Source organism: Salvelinus alpinus, chromosome 24, assembly GCF_045679555.1.
Source record: "Salvelinus alpinus chromosome 24, SLU_Salpinus.1, whole genome shotgun sequence".
Lineage (NCBI taxonomy): Eukaryota > Metazoa > Chordata > Actinopteri > Salmoniformes > Salmonidae > Salvelinus > Salvelinus alpinus.
This window is the reverse complement of record NC_092109.1, coordinates 36,161,106-36,177,357: the sequence shown is the minus strand read 5'-3', so window position 1 is coordinate 36,177,357 and position 16,252 is coordinate 36,161,106. Positions and strand designations below refer to the sequence as shown.

The 16,252-nt window shown below is 41.2% G+C and overlaps 1 pseudogene; it reads right to left on the bottom strand.

Moving 5' to 3' along the window:
* Positions 1-8,073: 8,073 nt before the first annotated feature.
* Positions 8,074-16,252, bottom strand: part of LOC139551891 (claudin-4-like) — an 8,541-nt pseudogene continuing 362 nt past the window's right edge.

The following is a 16,252-nucleotide window of genomic DNA, read 5'->3' as shown; positions in this document are numbered from 1 at the left end:
TCAATTACAGGGGAAAGGCATTTTAAAATGGACTCCCCAGTCGCTAAATCCACCCCAGCGTACATGGGCGATGAAAGAATCTAACATTTGACCCACTACCATCTGGTTATCAACTCAGACAACCTACGTACTACTTACACCATGATAAGACCTTGGCCCTGTCCAGAAACAACCCCGGATTAGGAAGAAGAACGAGGTTCACCAAATGAAGTTAGGAGACAGCACAAGAGTTACAATTTAATAAGAGTAGCATTTTATTGTAAATAATAATGGAAAAGCAGTTTACCTATGACAACATCCCACTTCAACCCCAGCCCTTAGAAAACATGCTTACATCTCTTTCTCAAGTGGGAGTCTATGCTGTGGATCACTGAGTCAACACGTGGCAATATTTTTTTGTGTGGACATTTTTAGTAAGTCTTACTGATTCAAAGAACAACATCAGTCCCTGAAAGCGCCAGAGTGGATGTAGGCTTTTATTCCAGCCAGGCAGTAACACACCTGATTCAACTGATTTCTAAGTGTAGCCATTATCAATCATCATATTCCTTATGACTATACTGCATGTATTGCTTACAACCTATTGCTTACAGTGGTAGAATGGCTAAGATAAATTCAGGTTGTGTAAGACATGACTTAGGGAATCAGAGTCAGTTATCAACTCAGTGGGTTTTTTCATGAAGCAGCAGCAGAGTATAGTTCCTCCTATCAGAAGCAGTGAAGCGGCCCACCTATTAAATTCAGCTGAGAACGTAAGGTTATTACTCCGCAGGAAGTTTTCAGGGTCCGAGTTTTGTGTCAAGTCAAGGGCAGCGAAGAAGATCAAGATCAGGTGGATGAGACCAGCCAGGATGAAGAATATTCCGCCAAAGATAATCACTTCAGTTATAGACGTATTCATATTCCTCTGGGTACAGTTGGTGCACTTTGTTCCTGAGATGGAAAATATCATCCCTAGCAACCCTATAATAATGGAGAGGTAGGTGATGATCTGAACCAGACTGACCTCTCTGTACTGTGGAAAGTCCATCACTCCCGATGTAAACAAAGCACAGGGCACTATGGAGACAATCCATCCTGTGACTCCCATAGTGATGCCCATGATCTCCATGCCCTTCAACATGCTGGCTCCCTGCGAGCATCTCTCTCTACTACACCTGCACTTCCTGGAAGAACGAGGATGTGACTCAACAAAGAGAATCCAGAACAGTGGAGATGTTATACTTCCAGAGAAGATCCTGGATTCTACAGGCCTACAGCTTCAGTCTTTGCAGGTGAAGTTCTAGAACAGCAGATTGTTCAACATTATTTTCCACAGACGATTGTTGCAGAGTTCTACTGGGAGTCTAGAGAGGCTGGCAAATCAGAAGCCCTCTAAGGGGTGCTTGACATAATCTGCTGCCATGGAAACAAAACCTGTACAGATGTGGCGAAGTCTGTGGGTGTTTGTTTCTAGACGACTTTCTGTGGTTGTGAGTTTCTAGTCAAGCCTGTTTCTACCCCAGCTGTTTTGTTGTTGCCCTGGCAGAACTATGCAATATGGCAATATTGCACAAGATAAAATCAAATCAAATCAAATGTATTTATATAGCCCTTCTACATCAGCTGAAATCTCAAAGTGCTGTACAGAAACCCAGCCTAAAACCCCAAACAGCAAGCAATGCAGGTGTAGAAGCACGGTGGCTAGGAAAAACTCCCTAGAAAGGCCAAAACCTAGGAAGAAACCTAGAGAGGAACCAGGCTATGAGGGGTGGCCAGTCCTCTTCTGGCTGTGCCAGGTGGAGATTATAACAGAACATGGCCAAGATGTTCAAATGTTCATAAATTACCAGCATGGTCAAATAATAATAATCACAGTGGTTGTCGAGGGTGCAGCAATTCAGCACCTCAGGAGTAAATGTCAGTTGGCTTTTCATAGCCGATCATTAAGAGTATCTCTACTGCTCCTGCGGTCTCTAGAGAGTTGAAAACAGCAGGTCTGGGACAAGTAGCATGTCCGGTGAACAGGTCAGGGTTCCATAGCCGCAGGCAGAACAATTGAAACTGGAGCAGCAGCACGGCCAGGTGGACTGGGGACAGCAAAGAGTCATCAAGCCAGGTAGTCCTGAGGCATGGTCCTAGGGCTCAGGTCCTCAGAGAGAGAGAGAGAAAGAGAGAATTAGAGAGAGCATACTTAAATTCACACAGGACACCGGATAAGACAGGAGAAGTACTCCAGATTTAACAAATTGTCCCTAGCCCCCCGACGCATAAACTAATGCAGCACAAATACTGGAGGCTGAGACAGGAGGGGTCAGGAGACACTGTGGCCCCATCCGATGATACCCCTGGACAGGGCCAAACAGGAAGGATATAACCCCACCCACGTTGCCAAAGCACAGCCCCCACACCACTAAAGGGAAAGCTTCAACCACCAACTTACCATCCTGAGACAAGGCCGAGTATAGCCCACAAAGATCTCCGCCACGGCACAACCCAAAGGGGGGCGCCAACCCAGACAGGAAGATCACGTCAGTGACTCAACACTCAAGTGACGCACCCCTCCTAGGGACGGCATGAAAGAGCACTAGTAAGCCAGTGACTCAGCCCCTGTAATAGGGTTAGAGGCAGAGAATCCCAGTGGAGAGAGGGGAACCGGCCAGGCAGAGACAGCAAGCAAGTTCGTTGCTCCAGAGCCTTTCCGTTCACCTTCACACTCCTGGGCCAGACTACACTCAATCATATGACCCACTGAAGAGATGCGTCTTCAGTAAAGACTTAAGAACCTGTTATGGCTGAAGGGGCAGTATTGAGTAACCTGGAAAGAGGTGCCCATTTCAAACGGCCTCGTACTCAATTCTTGCTCGTACAATATGCATATTATTATTACCATTGGATAGAAAACACTCTCTAGTTTCTAAAACCGTTTGAATTATTTCTCTAAGTGAAACAGAACTCTTTCTGCAGCCCATTTCCTATCCGGAAGTGAGATTTCCAAAAGCGAGGTCCTTGTTCAAGAGCTTGTCTATAAAAGGGCATGTCACTTAGGACTATAGATACACATCATACACCTTCCCCTGGGTGTCAAGCGGAAGTGAGAGCAGAAATGAGTTGATTATCTTGTTCAGAGATTGAATACACCATCTTGGAATGAGAGGTCCGCCATTCTTTTTTTTTTCGAGAGCGCGAAGTAGGACCTGGAATCGCCTTCTCGAATGTCGTCGTTGTGGGTGAATACAGTCTCCGGTTTAGATTTTATTTGATACATGTCACAATATCATCCTAAAGTATGTTTTTTCAATATAGTTTTATTATATTATTGAAATTTATTCGGGACTTTTGGCGTGATGCGTTGTATGAATTTGTTCAGGAAGGAGAGGTTAGCGCCGCATGGCCAGTGTGCTTGCTAATTCAAGAGGGAAAAAGTTCGTTCTGGATCCAAATAAAGACGGTTCTGAACAAAGGACCCATTGTACAACATTCTGATGGAAGCTCAACAAAGGTAAGGACCCAATTTGGGATGCTATTTCATATATCTGTCGAACTGTGCTATCGCTACCGATTACTTGGAATCAATGCTGTTGTGTGTTAGCTATTGCAGTAAGCTAATATAACGCTATATTGTGTTTTCGCTGTAAAACACTTAAAAAATCGGAAATATTGGCTGTATTCACAAGATCTTTGTCTTTCATTTGCTATACACCATATATTTTTCTGAAATGTTTTATGATGAGTAATTAGGTAGTTGACGTTGGTGTCTGTATTTACTCTGGCTACTCCCGTGCTATTTCTGACTGTAGCTATGATGGTAGCTATGATGGTAGCAGTAATGTAAAACTGATTTATAGCTCAAATATGCACATTTTTCTAACAAAACATAGATTTATTGTGTAACATGTTATAGGACTGTCATCTGAGGAAGTTGTTTCTAGGTTAGTTTGGTTGGTTCTAGGTTAGTTAGGTTGGCTTTGTGCATGCTACCTGCATGCTACCTGTGCTGTGAAAAATGTCTGTCCTCTTTTGTATTTGGTGGTGAACTAACATAAATATACGTGGTGTTTTCGCTGTAAAACATTTTAAAAATCGGAAATATTGGCTGTATTCACAAGATCTTTGTCTTTCATTTGCTATACACCATATATTTTTCTGAAATGTTTTATGATGTGTAATTAGGTAGTTGACGTTGGTGTCTGTATTTACTCTGGCTACTCCCGTGCTATTTCTGACTGTAGCTATGATGGTAGCAGTAATGTAAAACTGATTTATAGCTCAAATATGCACATTTTTCGAACAAAACATAGATTTATTGTGTAACATGTTATAGGACTGTCATCTGAGGGAGTTGTTTCTAGGTTAGTTTGGTTGGTTCTAGGTTATAGTTAGGTTGGCTTTGTGCATGCTACCTGCATGCTACCTGTGCTGTGAAAAATGTCTGTCCTCTTTTGTATTTGGTGGTGAACTAACATAAATATACGTGGTGTTTTCGCTGTAAAACATTTTAATAATCGGACATGTTGGCTGGATTCACAAGATGTTTATCTTTCAAATGCTGTATTGGACTTGTTAATGTGTGAAAGTTAAATATAAAAAAAAAATAGATTTGGAATTTCGCGACCTGCACTTGAGCTGGATGTTGTCATAGGTGTACCGACCTCGGGCTTGCAGCCCTAACAGGTTTTAAAGGTTGAGACCGAGTCTGCGTCTCTCACATTGGTAGGCAGACCATTCCATAAAAATGGAGATCTATAGGAGAAAGCCCTGCCTCCAGCTGTTTGCTTAGAAATTCTAGGGACAATTAGGAGGCCTGCGTCTTGTGACCGTAGCGTACGTGTAGGTACAGTATGTACGGCAGGACCAAATCGGAAAGATAGGTAGGAGCAAGCCCATGTAATGCTTTGTAGGTTAGCAGTAAAACCTTGAAATCAGCCCTTGCCTTGACAGGAAGCCAGTGTAGGGAGGCTAGCACTGGAGTAATATGATCAAATTTTGGGGTTCTAGTCAGGATTCTAGCAGCCGTATTTAGCACTAACTGAAGTTTATTTTGTGCTTTATCCGGGTAGCCAGAAAGTAGAGCATTGCAGTAGTCTAACCTAGAATTAACAAAAGCATGGATACATTTTTCTGCATCATTTTTGGACAGAAAGTTTCTGATTTTTGCAATGTTACGTAGATGGAAAAAAGCTGTCCTTGAAACAGTCTTGATATGTTCATCAAAAGAGAGATCAGGGTCCAGAGTAACACCGAGGTCCTTCACAGTTTTATTTGAGACGACTTTACAACCATCAAGATTAATTGTCAGATTCAACAGAAGATCTCTTTGTCTCTTGGGACCTAGAACAAGCATCTCTGTTTTGTCCGAGTTTAAAAGTAGAACTTTTTCAGCCATCCACTTTCTTATGTCTGAAACACAGGCTTCTAGCGAGGGCAATTTTGGGGCTTCACCATGTTTCATTGAAATGTACAGCTGTGTGTCATCCGCATAGCAGTGAAAGTTAACATTATGTTTTCGAATGACATCCCCAAGAGGTAAAATATATAGTGAAAACAATAGTGGTCCTAAAACGGAACCTTGAGGAACACCGAAATGTACAGTTGATTTGTCAGAGGACAAACCATTCACAGAGACAAACTGATATCTTTCCGACAGCTAAGATGTAAACCAGGCCAGAACTTGTCCGTGTAGACCAATTTGGGTTTCCAATCTCTCCAAAAGAATGTGGTGATCGATGGTATCAAAGGCAGCACTAAGGTCTAGGAGCACGAGGATAGATGCAGAGCCTCGGTCTGACACCATTAAAAGGTAATTTACCACCTTCACAAGTGCAGTCTCAGTGCTATGATGGGGTCTAAAACCAGACTGAAGCATTTCGTATACATTGTTTGTCTTCAGGGAGGCAGTGAGTTGCTGCGCAACAGCTTTTTCCAATTTTTTTGAGAGGAATGGAAGATTCGATATAGGCCGATAGTTTTTTATATTTTCTGGGTCAAGGTTTGGCTTTTTCAATAGAGGCTTTATTACTGCCACTTTTAGTGGGTTTGGTACACATCCGGTGGATAGAGAGACGTTTATTATGTTCAACATAGGAGGGCCAAGCACAGGAAGCAGCTCTTTCAGTAGTTTAGTTGGAATAGGGTCCATTATGCAGCTTGAAGGTTTAGAGGCCATGATTATTTTCATCATTGTGTCAAGAGATATAGTACTAAAACACTTGAGTGTCTCCCTTGATCCTAGGTCCTGGCAGAGTTGTGCAGACTCAGGACAACTGAGCTTTGGAGGAATACGCCGATTTAAAGAGGAGTCCATAATTTGCTTTCTTATGATCATGATCTTTTTCTCAAAGAATTTCATGAATTTATTACTGCTGAAGTGAAAGCCATCCTCTCTTTGGGAATGCTGCTTTTTAGTTAGCTTTGCGACAGTATCAAAAATAAATCTCGGATTGTTCTTATTTTTCTCAATTAAGTTGGAAAAATAGGATGAGCAGCAGTGAGGGCTCTTCGATACTGCACCAATACTGTGTTTTCAAGCTAGTCGGAAGACTTCCAGTTTGGTGTGGCGCCATTTTCGTTCCAATTTTCTGGAAGCTTGCTTCAGAGCTCAGGTATTTTCTGTATACCAGGGAACTAGTTTCTTATGACAAATGTTTTTCATTTTTAGGGGTGTAGCTGCATCTAGGGTATTGCGCAAGACTAAATTGAGTTCCTCAGTTAGGTGGTAAACTGATTTTTGTCCTCTGACGTCCTTGGGTAGGCAGAGGGAGTCTGGAAGGGCATCAAGGAATCTTTGGGTTGTCTGAGAATTTATAGCACGACTTTTGATGCTCCTTGGTTGGAGTCTGAGCAGATTATTTGTTGCGATTGCAAACGTAATAAAATGGTGGTCCAATAGTCCAGGATTATGAGGAAAAACATTAAGGTCCACAACATTTATTCCATGGGACAAAACTAGGTCCAGAGTATGACTGTGGCAGTGAGTATTTCCAGAGACATGTTGGACAAAACCCACTGAGTCGATGATGGCTCCGAAAGCCTCCATGTGAATATTAAAGTCACCAAAAATTTGAATATTATCTGCTATGACTACAAGGTCCCATAGGAATTCAGGGAACTCAGTGAGGAATGCTGTATATGGCCAAGGAGGCCTGTAAACAGTAGCTATAAAAAGTGATTGAGTAGGCTGCATAGATTTCATGACTAGAAGCTCAAAAGACGAAAACGTCTTTTTTTTTTTTTTGTAAATTGAAATTTGCTATCGTAAATGTTGGCAACACCTCCGCCTTTGCGGGATGCACGGGGGATATGGTCACTAGTGTAACCAGGAGGTGAGGCCTCATTTAACACAGTAAATTCATCAGGCTTAAGCCATGTTTCAGTCAGGCCAATCGCATCAAGATTATGATCAGTGATTAGTACATTGACTATAACTGCCTTGGAACTGAGGGATCTAACAATAAGTAGCCCTATTTTAAGATGTGAGGTATCACGATCTCTTTCAATAATGGCAGTAATGGAGGAGGTCTTTATTCCAGTGAGATTGCTAAGGCGAACACAACCATGTTTAGTTTTTAGTTTTTAGAGTTGTTAAATTGGGAATGTCTCTCTGAAAGTAGTAGCAGCAGCAGCTGAGTAAGACTATGGTCCCACCACAATATGACATAAACTCCTCTATGACCTTTTGCAGCTGTTAGCGGGAGGTTGATTGAGTCGTCGTTGAGCCTGGCTGGTTCCTCTTGAAGATGCAGCAGCAGAGTTTGGTCCCTCTTGTCAGGAGCATGGAGTCATGCCACCTATTGAATTCAGCCCAGTAACCCAAAACACCAAAATGATCCAGCAGGTATGGGATATTCTGAATCATGTACCAAGAAGAGAGTGGTGAGCTGGAGGATACCAGCCAGGATAAAGAATGTTCCACTGATAAACTGGACTTTGACCCGGGTCCTGTTACTCTTCATGCAGATAAAAACTTGGCCCCAAAGATGGACCCCATCTCTCCTAGAGTACCCAGGATGGAGGAGATGGAAGTGATCGTCTTCAGAGCCCATTTGACCCAACTGGAGGGTCCATAAGAAACTACTATCCAGACAACACAGGGCACTAGGGAGACTGTCCATCCAAAGGCTCCCAAAAACATGACTCAATCTCACTAGGTGGGCAGGAGCTGCACAGTATGACCCCCATAACCAGGAGCAGGGCCGCTGCCTCCCAGCAGATGTAGAGCGAGTCCCCCAACTCCCCCAAATGGTGCTGGCCGTCCAGGAGACAGCAACGAGCACCAGGATTACAGCCAGGATGAAGATCATTCTGGAGATGATCATTACTTTGGCCTTGGACTTTTTGTTATTGATGTAGTTGGTGCACTTGGCCCTGACTATGGAGACTCCCAGAACCCAGAAGATGATGGCGATGATGGTCATGGCTCGGTCGGCCTGCAGGTTCTGAGGTAAGGCCAGCATGGAGTTGTAGACCTTGCACTGCATCAGGTCTCAGGTCAGGTCCCAGGTTACATGAGAGATGATAATGTTGTAAGGTCTACTACACCTGTTGTATTCGGCACATGTGACAAATTAAATTTTAATTGATTTGAAGCTAGCCAGTCTGCACACTGGCTCAATTCAATTCCATCACTAGTATCTTATATGATCTTATGTTAACACAGCCCAGTGTTTCTCAATATAAATGCACAGAACTGAATTAAGCTTCATAGTCTTCAAAAGGTTTCAGGGGATCTTGTGCAATATTGCCTTATTGCTAACTTCTGCTAAGGAAACAACTTATTCGTTCAGATGTGGGGCGGTATGTGGTTGACACACACTTAACGGAGATACTAGTGACATTCAACTAGATTGAAACTACATGCTGAAAAACGCTTGAGTGTGAAATAAATAATTTTAAGGTACGATCCATGGACTGAAATTAACTATACAATAGACTAAATAGACTAATGATAACAGTTTCATAAACATAGTTGAAATAATTATACACTATGATATATGTTTCAGTCAGAAGATCCCAGTCACTGACTGTAGGCTTGTGGTTAACGTGGTTAACATAAACAGGAAATGCACAGCAGCAACCAGGAAACACTTTGCATCCAGATACGTTTTTTATTTGAACATATTTAACAGGATTAAACAATCAACTACTGATTCAATTCTTTCTCTACTTAAATTCATCCCATTTTAAAGAAGCATAAAGAGAAGTATCAGTACTGGTATAGAACATCAGAGAGGAAACAGTCAGAATATGTCCCTTCATTGCAGTCTCTTCAGGAATTTCTCCTCCCAGTCTAAATTAACTGAATATTTGAACACAATATGTCATAAACTCCTCTTTGACCTGTTAAAGACAAGGTGGAACAATAACTATGTTTCTTTCACAACTGTCTGGTCCCTTACAATATTCTAACATTGAACACAATGGAGGCTCCTCAGATTAGGAAGGGGAGGACCATCCTCCTCAGTGAAATGTCATGAAAATAGAATAGTGAAACATTAACAAAGTTATCCTTTTTAGATAAAACTGTTTAATATATATTCATATGTCACCAAATCATTTGTTAAAATACACTTTTGCATTGAAGGTCTACAGTAACTTCAACTGCTCTGTCTGGGGTAGCACCATGGTGTAGCCGGAGGACAGCTAGCTTCCATCCTCCTCTGGCTACATTGACTTCAATACAAAACCTAGGAGGCTCGTAGGCCTCACCCCCTTCCATAGACATAAATGGTAATTATGACCACTTCCGGAGGAATTCCGGAGGAATTAATCAATCCAATCAAAACTTTTGATATTCAATTCAAATTATTTTTTTCAATTTACAGGAGAGAGGACGTATATTATAAATATTTTTCTTGGTTTTAGAACTTTATTTTTGTGTCCAGTTTGTGCAATTTATTAAAATTTGCCTTGTTAACTTCAGTAGCTAGCTAGCTACTAGCACAAGTGTGCAGTTTTCTCCACCAGAATGGTAGAATGGCCAACTCTGGTCGAAAGGTGGGTACAGTGACCCGAAGAACATGGATCGTTCAGCAGGCAGCATATAAATGCCCACATCAGGCTCAAGCTTCTGAGAAAAAGCTGCATCGATCAAGACAAAGGTCTGTGTATTCAGACTGCGCGACACAGCGAGAAAGTTAGGAGAAACAGGGATGTTCTCAAGCAGCTTATCAACACCACTGTGTTTTTGGGCCTGAAAGAATGTTTCTTTTAGATGACACTACGAGAGGGAATGTTCCGCCGACAAGGGAAACTACAATGAGCTCGCAGAGGTAATTGCACGTAACAACAATATTTTACTTGCTGAGCTTATCGAACTTTCGACTGTCTTTTCTGGGATGTAGAAATCAATTCGGAATGATTTGATATCTTCCATCGCAACATCCATTAAAATATTACAGAGAGAGGTTGACGCAGAGCATTTTTTCGCGTGTGCTCAAGTAGGCTTTTTACTTTCCCCTGGAATTTATTTTGCAAAGAGTAAAACACAATCACTCCGGACAGAGACAATCAAAAGCTGATGATATAAATGTTGCAGCAGTCTAGGTTCACCTAAACATTAGAAATCTGCTGTATGGGATGAAAACGAGACCATTTTTCAGTCTGATCAACTGTAGGCTACTAATAAGAGCAGATGCATACAGTCTATGTGCACTGTCCATTTGGTCAGGGTAACTAATTGGTAACGTTATTTATTTATAGTCCATTTGTGTGTCAGGAGAAAACGTGAATGTGATCAAATTTGGTTTATATTCAAAACTGGGCTGGCTAGGCTGCCAATACGTTTTCAATCCAAAAAGTATTAACTGGAATTAGTCCATCAACATAATAGTGATGACAGATGTGAGTAGATTTTTATAAGGCCTACAGTTGCATAGAACTGCATGATGCAAACATTCATAAAGCTCAGCCCTGTGAGTTCTATTGTCTATCAGTTGTTGTCTGTGTGTCTGGGCAGAGGAAATCCCCCCCTAATCTAGTGTAAATATAATTCATATGAACAAGTATAAGGTTGCTGCAGTTTGACAGGGTTTTCATCCCCCCTAGGGCCAGGAGTTTTTCTCTCAGTTTTTTAAAACTATGTGACCTGATTTAGGAAAAACTGGTCCAATCATAGCATCATAACTGATTAATCACTGTTATACCTTATAGGGTCCAGAGTTTTCCTGGTTAGGTTAACAGATCATGAAAAACTCCGGGCCCCAGAGGCGAAAAATTGCCCCCCTGCTCTGGGACCTATGGTGCCACCAGTCTGCTGGCAGTTGTCAGTTATCGTCAGGTATGTGGAGTAGAGGTTGACCGATTAATCGGCATGGCCGAGTAATTAGGTCCGATTTCAAGTTTTCATAACAATCAGTAATCAGCATTTTTGGACGTCGATTATGGCCGATTACATTGCACTCCACAACTGCGTGGCAGGCTGACCACCTGTTACGCGAGTGCAGCAAGGAGCCACGGTAAGTTGCTAGCAAGCATTAAACTTATCCTATAACAAACATAATCACTAGTTAACTACACATGGTTGATGATATTACAAGTTTAACTAGCCTTTGTCCTGCGTTGCAAATAATCAATGCGGTGCCTGTTAATTTATCATCGTATCACAGCCTACTTCGCCAAACTGGTGATGATTTAACAAGCGCATTAGCGTTGCACCAATGTACCTAACCATAAACATCAATGCCTTTCTTAAAATCAATACACAAGTATATATTTTTAAACCTGCATATTTAGTTAAAATAAGTTCATGTTAGCAGACAATATTAACTATGGAAATTGTGTCACTTCTCTTGCGTTCTGTGCAAGCAGAGTCAGGGTATATGCAGCAGTTTGGGCCACCTGGCTCGTTGCGAATTGTGTGAAGACCATTTCTTCCTAACAAAGACCGTAATTAATTTGCAAGAATTTGACATAATTATGACATAACATTGAAGGTTGTGCAATGTAACAGCAATATTTAGACTTATGGATGCCACCCGTGTCACGCCCTGGCCTTAGTTATCTTTGTTTTCTTTATTATTTTAGTTAGGTCAGGGTGTGACATGGGGGATGTTTGTGTGTTTTTGTCTAGTCGAGGGTGTTTGTAAAGAGTTTAGTCGAGGGTTTTGGTAGAGTTTATGGGGTTGTGTTCAGTGTAGGTGTTTAGGTATGTCTATGGTTGCCTGAGTGGTTCTCAATCAGAGACAGCTGTCTATCGTTGTCTCTGATTGGGAGCCATATTTAAGGCAGCCATAGGCATTAGACAGGTTGTGGGTAATTGTCTATGTCTATGTTGCATGTGTGCACGTAGTTTGTATAGCTTCACGGTCGTTTGTTGTTTTTGTTTAGTTTTGTATTAGTGTTCGTGTTTGTTTCTTCTTCATTAAAAAAGAGAAGATGTATTTATATCACTCTGCACCTTGGTCCATTCTTTCACCTCAAGACGATCGTGACAACCCGTTGGATAAAATACGTAACGGTTCCATATTTCACTGAAAGAATAAAGGTTTTGTTTTCGAAATTATAGTTTCCGGATTTTACCATATTTATGACCAAAGGCTCGTATTTCTGTGTGTTTATTATATTATAGTGAAGTCTATGATTTGATATTTGATAGAGCAGTCCGACTGAGCGGTGGTAGGCAGCAGCAGGCTCGTAAACATTCTTTCAAACAGCACTTTCCTGCGTTTGCCAGCAGCTCTTCGCAATGCTTGCTTCACAGCGTTGTTTATGACTTCAAGCATATCAACTCCCGAAATTAGGCTGGCAATACTATAGTGCCTATAAGAACATCCAATAGTCAATGGTATATGAAATGTAAATGTATAGAGAGAAATAGTCCTACAATTCCTATAATAGCTACAACTTAAAACTTCTTAACCTTTTGAGAATACAGGGGGTGCTGTTTCAACTTGGACATTTTGCGTCTCCAAATTAAACTGCCTCGTACTCAATTCTTGCTCGTACAATATGCATATTATTATTACTATTGGAATGAAAACAATCTCTAGTTTCTAAAACCGTTTGAATTATGTCTGTGGGTGAACCAGAACTCTTTCTACAGCGAAAATCATGACAGGACATGCGAAGGTCTGAAAACTAGGCTCTGATCTCGGATCAGTTTAAAGGTCTGTATGTGCCCTATGGGTTGAAATGAACTGCACCCGCCTTCCCCTGGATGTCAGTAACCAATGAGAAGTGGAATGGAGTCTCTACGTATTTGTCAGAGCTTATAAAGCCCCAAGGAACGAGGTGCGCTTTCTTTTCGACTTCCGCCATTACGCAACGCAAGACCTCAGGATAGCATTTTGAAATGCTCAGTTATCGGCCTTAGATATGTCCGTCTGTAATTTAATTCGATATAGGTGTTAGAAACATCATAACGAAGTTATTTTAAACCGAGTTATATCAGTTTATGCGAGTATATTGCTATTTTCGGTATTTCCTTAGTATTGAACTTTGGCCATTTGGGCATGTCTGTGCGACATGGCTATTGTTAGCTGCTAGTTCCGAAGTTGAAGATGTTTTACAACAAAGCAACGATTCTTTTGGACAAAGGACACATTGCCCAAGATACTGATGGAAGCTCGTCCAAAAGTAAGAGTTATTTATGATTTTATTCCGTATTTATGTGGAAAAATGTAAACGCAGTTGTCGGCCATTGTTGCGGCACTAGTCTGGCTGTAACGCACACTGTATGTCTAGTAACGTTAATTTAAAAAATCTAAATCAGCGGTTGCATTAATAACCAATGCATCTTTCATTAGCTGTCCAACCTGTATTTTTTTAGTCAATCTAATCGATAAATAATCGTAAACTTAGGTGCCTTTCCAAGATGGCGCCGGCCAGAATGCATGCCATGTTTTGACAGATTACATTGCATAACCACGATTTGTGATGCTAAATATGCACATTTTCGAACAAACTCTATATGCATTGTGTAATATGATGTTACAGGACTGTCATCTGAAGAATTCTGAGAAGGTTAGTGAAAAAATTTATATATTTTGGTGGCGATAACGATATCGCTCTTTTTGCCTTGAATCAATGCTGGGGTGATGTTAGCTCATGTGGTATGCTAATATAACGATATATTGTGTTTTCGCTGTAAAACACTTAGAAAATCTGAAATATTGTCTGGATTCACAAGATCTGTGTCTTTCAATTGCTGTATGCTGTGTATTTTTCAGAAATGTTTTAGGATGAGTATTTTGGTAATTGACGTCGGTCTCTGTAATTATTCCGGCTGCTTCCAACGCTATTTCAGATTGCAGCTGCAATGTAGAACTGTGATTTATACCTGAAATATGCACATTTTTCTAAAAAAACATATGCTATACCATAAATATGTTATCAGACTGTCATCTTATGAAGTTGTTTCTTGGTTAGTGGCTATATATATCTTTATTTAGTCGAATTAGTGATAGCTACTGATGGAGTAAAAAACTGGTGGAGTAAAAAAAGTGGTGTCTTTTGCTAACGTGGTTAGCTAATAGATTTACATATTGTGTCTTCCCTGTAAAACATTTTAAAAATCAGAAATGATGGCTGGATTCACAAGATCTGTATCTTTCATCTGGTGTCTTGGACTTGTGATTTAATGATATTTAGATGCTTATATTTACTTGTGACGCTATGCTAGGCTATGCTAGTCAGCTTTTTTACTGTGGGGGGTGCTCCCGGATCCGGGATGGTGACTCGTGAGAAGTCTTAATATAGAAGACTCATGTTAAAAGGAACCACCAGCTTTCATATGTTCTCATGTTCTGAGCAAGGAATTTAGACATTAGCTTTTTTACATTGCACATATTGCACTTTTGCTTTCTTCTCCAACACTGTGTTTTTGCATTATTTAAACCAAATTGAACATGTTTCATTATATATTTGAGACTAAATAGATTTATTAAGTTAAAATAAGTGTTCATTCAGTATTGTTGTAATTCTCATTATTACAAATATATATAAAAATTGGGTGATTAATGTGTATCGTTTTTTTTTTGTCCTCTTATAATCGGTATCGGAATTGAAAAATCATAATCGGTCGACCTCTAATGTGGATGATCAGGGCGTTATTCAGGAACGTTTCTCGGGCTACTTTGATGTGTCAAATGGGTGAGATGCCAACTCTGTGTTTAACTTCACGGAGAAACATGTTCAAACCTACGATGGTGCAGCTGTAATGGAATGTATCTGCTATTTGTTTTTCCAGAAAAGTCCCCTCCTGTTCCCTGATTTAAGAGGTGATGACCAGTCCACTCTACTACCATTGTCAACTCTGTCCTGACAGGAAATGAAGCAACATCTCATGTGCCCGCTCATCCACTGGCACATTGAAAGTTTCCTCTCCAAGCTCTGTGAGTACCCATATCCATTTTCTCTCATTACTCTATGTAGAGTCAATCACATACACAAACATAATTACATTATTACACATCAATGGTTTTACTCCTTGCTTGGACTAACTCATTCTTAGCTGTTTGGTCTAACTGTGTAGTGTGTTGTGTATTGTTTTTTTGTCTTCCCAGACAAGTCCTGTCCTGCACTGAAGTCATTCCTCTGAACACCTCAACGCATGCCTCATACCCTCATTCAATCACTGCTGTGATCCCTTTCCAACATTGTGGTAGTAGCCCTCTCACTCCCATTCCCCATAATATTGTTGTGTTCCAACGCTGAACCTGGCCTTGACCCTGGTCCTGTTACTCTTGATGGAGTTACAGCACCTGGTCCCAAAGATGGACCCCATAACTCCTAGAGCTCCCAAGATGGAGGAGATGAGTATGTTGTCATAGGCACAATATAGAGATAGCACAGGGCACTAGGGAGACTATCCATCCAAAGATTCCCATTCCATCCAAAGTCTCCCACTTTGATGCACAGTAAGACCCCTCCAATCAGGAGCAGGGAAGCCGATGTACAGTGAGTCCCCCAGCTCAGGCTTCCCTTCGATCTGCGTGGAGGAGTCGCTGATAATTGATCTGGCTACCAAGGAAACAGGGATGAGGATGAGAAATCCAGCCAGGATGAAAAGTATTCCAGCAATAATTATCAACTTGGCCTGAGATGTTTTGTCTTTGATGCAGTTGGTGCTCTTGGCTCCGACCATGGAGACCATGACCCCCAGAACCACCAGGATGATGGCAGGTCCCGTGTGGCTCAGTTGGTAGAGCATGGCGCTTGCAACGCCAGGGTTGTGGGTTCATTCCCCACGGGGTGACCAGGATGAATATGTATGAACTTTCCAATTTGTAAGTCGCTCTGGATAAGAGCGTCTGCTAAATGACTTAAATGTAAATGT